The sequence below is a fragment of the Cicer arietinum genome, chromosome 8, assembly GCF_000331145.2.
Source record: "Cicer arietinum cultivar CDC Frontier isolate Library 1 chromosome 8, Cicar.CDCFrontier_v2.0, whole genome shotgun sequence".
Lineage (NCBI taxonomy): Eukaryota > Viridiplantae > Streptophyta > Magnoliopsida > Fabales > Fabaceae > Cicer > Cicer arietinum.
In genome coordinates this window covers 1,930,004-1,938,222 of record NC_021167.2, presented here as the reverse complement: position 1 = coordinate 1,938,222, position 8,219 = coordinate 1,930,004, and the positions used below count along the sequence as shown (strand labels likewise).

The window sequence follows — 8,219 nt, the reverse complement described above, 5'->3', positions numbered from 1 at the left end:
TAAAAAGAAAAACATAGAACTATATCATGATTGTCTTTATTAATAATTACACGTTTCATTAGAGCATTCAATTCCATATAGACAAACGATGAAACAAAGACAAACAACCTTTGAAGGCAGTACTGTCGTCCATTTCCTCTTCAACCACTTGAAAAAGTTAGTTGCAACCTCAACTTAATTGTGTCTCAATGAAATAAAAAAAACAAACCAACAATAAAGATATTTGAATCACCATGAATCCATATCCAACCTCCCAAATGGATCGATAGATTAATCTTCGACTCCCAACACCAAAGCCACATCTGATCCACACTCACATCCTGTTTAACAATAAAGAAATAAAGGTAGGGATCGATATAAAAATAAAACCTAAAGAAAGAGATAAGGTAACTAACTACTTCTTACACAAACAGAAACAGTCACAACATAAAACAAAGAAAACAACCACCAATGATTACACTCCACTCAACTTACCGTGAGAGTGACAGTGTTAATTTGTTTCCTCATTGGTGTTGAAGCCAAAAATATCTAAACACAACACAAATACCTAGTTTTAAACTTTCGAAAGTTTGGAAAAATACTATTTTGAAAGTTTCAAAGTTTCGAAGGTAGTCTTACTTTTGAATTTCGAAGGTTTCAAATATTCGAAGGTTTGGAAATTTGTGATTCGAATAATTGAAAATTTCAAAGGAAATAGGTGAAAAAAAGAAAAATGATTTTGTGTGGAGGTTTTTATAGATAACACTAAAAACAAAATTGTATTTTTCATGGAAATGAGAGATACATGTGAGGGGTGTACGATACAAAACTCATTTTATTATAAAATATTGTTAATTTTTCGGTTATTATATTTTATAGTCAGTGACAAAATGATTAGAAAGTTTTTTTTATACTACTGAACATGAAATGAAAAATTCATAAGTGTCGATTATATTACTTTTGACACTAAACGTGAATTTAGGTAAAATTTAATTTTTAAGAGAACTCAAACGTAACATTAACTCACTTTTTTATTACAAAATTACATTTAGAGTTGCAAATAAAGATTCAAACATACTCTTAAAGTTGTTTTTGAAATGAGATGGTTACACACAACAGCTGTTAAGAATTGGACCTATGTTAGCTATTATTATTAACATATATAATAGAGAATACATACATAATGACTTTGAAAACATTCCCACGGTCTTAAATTAAATATAAAGATCGAATAAAATATAAATTAAATATATTAAGTTTTCTTGATTCATTTTTTTATATAAACAGATGATGATAATATCAATAAATTAAATTGACATTTAATTTATTTTGATATTTTTTATAAAAATGGAAACATTTTATCAGATCCATAATAATTTTAAATATTTGAAAAATGAGACAAAATTGTAGTTGTAATGTTTTGACTTCAAAATCTGTAAATAACAAATGTAATATAAAATAACTCCGTGCAGAGCCGCAGAATCATCGAAGATACATATGTGGAGATGGTGACAATTAAAGTATAAGTAAATGTTTGTGGATATTATTCCTTCTACCGTTGCATATTGCATATAATAACAGCCTGTTTTTTTGACCCCTAGACAAGAAAGGAGTTTCTATACAAAATAGGAATAAAGTTTTTTGTAATGATGCTGGCGGCCTAATAAAATCTAAGGTAAACTAAAATTTTGACAAAACAAAAAATAGAGGCGTTTTTAATACTAATACTAATAATTTATCATTATTAGTATTTAAATTCTACATTATTTTATAAAATATAAAATATTTTAATTAAATATGTTAATGATGGTATCTTTTTATAATTAATTTTTTTTACTTGTTGTATTATTTAAATCTTTGTTTTTTAAATATAAATATATACATGAAATTAATTACTTTTTAGAGGCCTAAAGCCCTTGATCGCACCAAACATCTGATATTTATGGCAAAAACTGAGGTAGGGTAGAAAATTGTAACATTTTAGAGAGCTGCATAGAAATTCTTGTGTGGTAACAAGATTTTATTGTAGAAAAAATAAAAATATTTGCAACCAAAAAAAACTTTATACATTTATCGGAAATTTTTTATTCGAATGGAACTTCTATGATACAGTTATAAATTAAAAGGTTTTGATATATTGTTTCCTAAATCAATAAATTAATAATTATTTTTATTAATTAAAATGTTATTTGTTGATTTTTATATTTTAAAAACATAATATCATTAAAAAAAATATCATTTCATAATTTATAAGTATTATACTATTTTATTTATATTTTATCGTAAAAAACATTTAATAGTCACTATTATAAATTAAAAAAATTGAAAAAAAAAAAATAAAAAAAATTGTTGCCACTTTTGATAAATGGTATTTCATTATTATAATTTTTTAAATGATAAAAAATAGCTTTTAAAAAAATTCATTTAACTATAAATTTAATGATATAAAATATAGCGACCGTAAAAATTCTTTTATTCGAAAAAATATGTAAAAATTCTTTTAATTTCAATATAAGATTTTTATTTGAAAGAATATAATTTCAATAAGATGATACTTAAAAATGTTTATAAGAACATATAAACTTTAAAGTAGTTTTATATTAAATTATTGTTGATAATTGAATTAATTTATAAAAATATATAAATTTATGTTTGATTTTCCGTTAGAAGTTGTCAGAATTGATTTTAGAAGGGTTGTTCTTGAATAAAATTAATTTTAATTTAAAAATAAAATTTATAATTTTTGAGTATAAACATAATTTTTAACTTGTAACTTATAATTCAACCTATTTTACTTGTATATTCAAACAAATATCACTGTGTATCAATCCACTTTTAATTAAAATTAATTTTATAAATTAATTTATTTAAAATTAATTTTAATAATCAGAAAATGAAACACATATTCAATTAATTGTAATTGATTTTACTAATTCTTCTGTATTGCCAAAGGTCCAATCTGTCTTTATTACCACATGCAAAATTTGACCCACAGTTTGATGCTTGAGATGGCCTTTCAACACATAGGTCGTGCGTGAGGAATGTAAAACAACAAAAAGCAATGTGATTATACTTAAGAAAATGTATTCTTACATAATTCACATATAAAACAACCCTAAAACACGTGGAACAATTTGTGGATTACGTCAAACAAAATCTCTATGAATTAAGAACACCTGATCTCGTTGGATTTGAAAAATTATTAAGTTTAAAAATATATATTGGAAAGTGAAGTATGCTTTTTTTTTTTTTCTCTATAAAACTATCACATTTTTTTAATTCCAACAAATTTTTTCTTCAAACTTTTGTACTCATGCATTTTCCTTTACCAATTTTATTCTCAGTTGTTAATGCCTTATACTTATTTTCTGAGGAAGTTATACCTTATATTTGTCTAACAAAAGTCACTTGTCACACTATTTTTATGACAACATTCTAGAGACATTAAAGTCTAATTAATTAAAATGTTTTATTATTTTCTAATTCCTCTATTAACCTCCAAATTATTATTTTTTTAAATCCAAACGAAAACAGAAGCAACTTTACCGGCTGGACAAGAAAACCATAAAAAAGTTCTCTATTAACTTAATGATAACGGAAATTTTTAACAAATAATAATTATTAATAGAAGTTATAGTATATTTATATAATGAGTAAAGAGTACGAGAATCGACTACATATCTTCGTTGCTATGTAGATTTTTGCCACTAATCAGTCCCTAAGTGTATAGTAGAATGATTAAATAAATAAATAGTTTAGAGAAAATGAATCTCTTATTAGACAAAAATAAAATATAATGGTCCGACTCATTATAATTTATTTAAAAACAAAAGTTAACACATAATTCATCATATTAACAATTCGTATTTACTAGTAGTTTATCATAATCTGTATAAATACTAGTTTCTAACCATTTATTATGTCAATCCATAATTAGTTTGCATTTGCCTAATTACCTATAACTAAAAAAAATAAAATTAGAATATGAATTATAATCAAATTATTTATCAACTAAAGATTAGTACTATATTAAGCTTCAATGTTGTATTAGTTAAATCCGATATAAAAAATGAATCATTCAAGTTAGTGATTTACGATTTTACAAATAGTAATGAATTTAGAGTAATATATTTAAAATAAGAGAAATATATTATTAGAGAATTGATCAAACATCTGAAAATATTAGAAGAAACTCTCACCGACTCAAAATAATTAAAAACAAAATCAAAATGATATTAGCTATCATATATATAATCTTATGTTTTTTGTTAGTGTTTTTGCCGACACATTTTTAATTTTATAAAGGTTTTAGAATATTCATATTTGTTTAAGAATAATAATTATATATATATAGGCATAACCTATTACAAGAGTAATTATGTTTAATCAAAATCAATAAATACTCTATAATATTTGACATTCAATAAGTCAACGTTTAGATGGTTTTGATTGACAAACAACTCACCTTCACAATTGTCGGAAAGAGAATTAACTGATCGCTAAGGAATCGAACGAAAGCTCGATTTGGAGTCATCATGGCCATAGTTGAGGGATTGCGTTTGAGATTCAGATCGAGATATGATTTTATTTGAATATGTGGAAAATGTTTGTAAAAGAGTGCTGATGGTAAAAATTAAAAAAGACCGAAAGATATTAGATAGTTAAGGTGAATAAGGCGATTTAGTTGTTGCTATTTTTAACGAGAAATTCTACAAATATGAATGTTGATAAAGTCAAAAATCCAATTGAGAGATTGGTAGGTCGTTGGGTAAATCACTTATTTCTTAAGTGATTGTATTAACTTTTAGACATAACAGAGAGACAATACAACGATTGCTTTTTATCTTAATTGTACAACGATTATACAATAGACATACAATTGACTTGTTTGCATCTCACTATCTCAGACACACGAATCTAATTATGTTATGTAGATGTTTATTTCTTTACACCTTAATTTTTTTTTTTGAAGTTATTAGGTGGGAATGGTAAACAAGCCAATTCAAAGTGAACAAAGGCAAACAAAAGTTAGTTAATGAAAATGCCTAAAGATGATGTAATTGTGTATTTCTTTTTTTCCCCAAAATTTTTGGCACTTAGTTTGTCAAAGGGAATTAAAACACAATGTCAATTGATAATTCAACATCAATAACTATTTTCCTTATGTATTTTACTTAATTAAACTTGGAAAAATGGAGGAATAATCACATGCGACTTCTTTATCTTTGAGATCATCAACATCATTACCTATGCTGCATATGATTAGGGGGAGTTGAGGTGTTGTGATGCCTTTGCATCCCTTCTGTTTGGCTTAAAATAAATAAATCACAAGTGATTATTTTTTAGGGAACACTAAATTGAGTGAAGGAACACGCACATGGAACATAATCTACCATTAATTATGAAAATGTTAGGTAAGCAACGACATACTGCGATCTTAAACACGACCGAAAAAATTAATCGAGTAATGATACTTAGAGCATAATTGTTATTTACAATATTGATTGATAATAATAAAGCTTTGATATCCAATATATAAATCTTTATTGTAAATATCGTTATGACATACCTCAATCAATCAAAGTATTATTTTTACTTATGTTTTAATTAAGTAATTAATTTTTAAAAAAATCATCATGACTTATTACTAAGTCAAAGAACTTCATATTTTCTGTGCATAATCATTAAAATTTAAATTTCGTCCATATTTGTTTTGTAGATATTTTCTGGTGCATGAAGTGAGAGGTCTCACTCACTCTAGTTACAGTTATAACCAAAAACGGGCAAGAAATGTTTGTCTAAAAATAAAAACTTTACCTCGTTATTGTCTTAAATAAATATCTTAAGCTTGGAGCGTTAGTGGGAGACACCTCTTCTTCTTTTATGTTTTGTTTTGTAGAGAGACAATGCTAGAAGGAATTAGATCCACAAAATCATTTGTACCTTTAATTGTGTGGTCATAAACACATAATATACACTACTTCCTACCTTATATATATATATACACTACTAAAAAAAGTGGATCAAAAGTTGGTTCACTTAATCCAAATACATTAATTTAAATTTGGATCAAATATATTCCCTTTCTCCTTTATGATAAGATCAAATTTTGAGATTTATTTTTAAAAATTTCACCTAATTTCTTTATAAAAACATTCTTATTTAACTTTTGTTGAAATCTCTCTCTATTTTAGTATATTTTATTCAATCTCAAATATATTTAAATAACAAAAATATCTAAATTTATAGTATTAAAAATATGCAAAAGTTAATTAATTTTGTCGAATTTAATCATATTATTCTTACAATATTCTTTTATTAATTTGAATTTGTTTTTCCAATAACTCTATTTCATAGAACAAGTTGACATGAAAGGCAATTTAGAGAATACTAAGTAATTTCTTTTATTACTTTGAAGAAATTAAATGAAACCAACTATGTGAGATAGATTTTATACTAATATATGAAATCAGAGGGAGATGAAGTAAATAATTATATTTTAAGAGTAATTTTGAAAAGGTAACACAATTTTGACAAATTTAATATTATAACTTTTTTAATATATAAAATTTGTAAGTGAGTCTGATAATAAGAGATAAATAATTTAGATATTAATTAAGGAGCATATTCTTTCAATGTAATTAACCTTTACTCGGATTCAATAAAAAAAATATTATTTTGTCACTTATTATTAGTTTTAAGGATATGGAATTCTCATTGTATGTATGAAGCTGATTTATATTTGATCCTACATTTTTTTTTATTAAAATAAATGACATTCATCTATTTAAATAGTGAACTACAATATTGATGCAATATATATTCAGGTTTGTTAAAAATAAAAAAATTAAATTTGTAAACAAACTCATAATACTTAAATTAATAACATAAAACGGTAACATAAGCTAAAACAAAAATATATATACAAATAAGACAAAATTCAAAAAATATCTTTACTCAAAATATCCCTTTTAAACTCTTAAAATGATACTTATTTAGTCTAAAATTAATAACTGCGGTAATGTATATATTTCCAAGCTATTATATATTCACAACTATTATTCAAGCTATTATTTACAACTATATATATTTCCAAGTCATTATACCTATATACATGTTCAACTGAAAAAAATATTTTATAATAGAAAATAATTTTGATCCAATGTTAATATAAATTATTTTACACTGTTAATCAATCACAAACCACTATTTATATAAAATTTAAATTAAAATATTTGAAGTCAATTTCTTTTTAATCATCAAAAGATTACAAACTATATTGTTTTATAAAAGGGTGAAATATATTTTTAATTCGTATAAAATTTAAACATTTTAATTTAAATTTCTATAAAATAAAATACAACTTTTAATAAAAATTATGCAATAGTTTCAGTCCCTACTGAAATGAAAAATCTATCTCACATAGTTGGTTTCATTTAATTTCTAATATATTAAATTATTTTTTTCAAGCATATTTAAAATAATATAAAAAAAATTTTAACAGAAAATATAATTTTTTAAATTTGGACGAATTAAGTATGAATGTTTTAAATGAAAACAAAATTTAAGATAAAAGGAAAGAAAATATACACATAGAAATTGAATTTTAAACTCATTTTTTGTGTTTGAACTTTTTATATTGATATATACATACTTAAAAAAAATATACAATCACTTAATAATCACTTAATAATAGAGACTAAAACTACATACATGGTAATTTTGTATTTTTGTATGAACTAAAAAATTTATTTTTATAAAAACTAAAAATATATTTAACTTTTTATAAAAAATTGTATACATATTTATCTAAATTTAATTTTCATAGAGCGTTAATAAAAGTTTTATTTTAGAAGGCACGTTACAACTAGTCATATATTTTAGAAGCACGTTACAACTAGTCATATAAAATAGTCAATTAACAATATAAATTTTCTAATGTGTAAATGAATCAAATCTTTGATTTGTTTATATATTGTTAGCAATTTTCTTTTTGGTGCAAACATGTTTGTCTAATTTAAGTAACAAATCTTTATATCGTTCGAATCTTAAATGACACTTATATAGCAAAGAACCGGTAACAGGATGGGTTCCTTTTTTACTGGCCCACTGATTGATAATAGATAATAGTAGCCTTTTGTCTTCTTGTTCCCGTCACGCGCGCCACGCGGTCTATCCACGCGTCAAAATGGCATAAATCCCTATAAATATAAACTCCACACTACGCATTATTTAACTTT

General features: G+C 24.0%; 1 long non-coding RNA gene across 1 annotated transcript; it reads right to left on the bottom strand.

Annotated features, from left to right (window-relative positions):
- Positions 1-653, bottom strand: LOC113788093 (uncharacterized). Its single transcript, XR_003474602.2, has 2 exons — positions 475-653; positions 1-320 (listed from the first exon to the last, which is right to left on the bottom strand). It is a non-coding gene; the product is annotated as an uncharacterized lncRNA (long non-coding RNA).
- Positions 654-8,219: the final 7,566 nt, after the last annotated feature.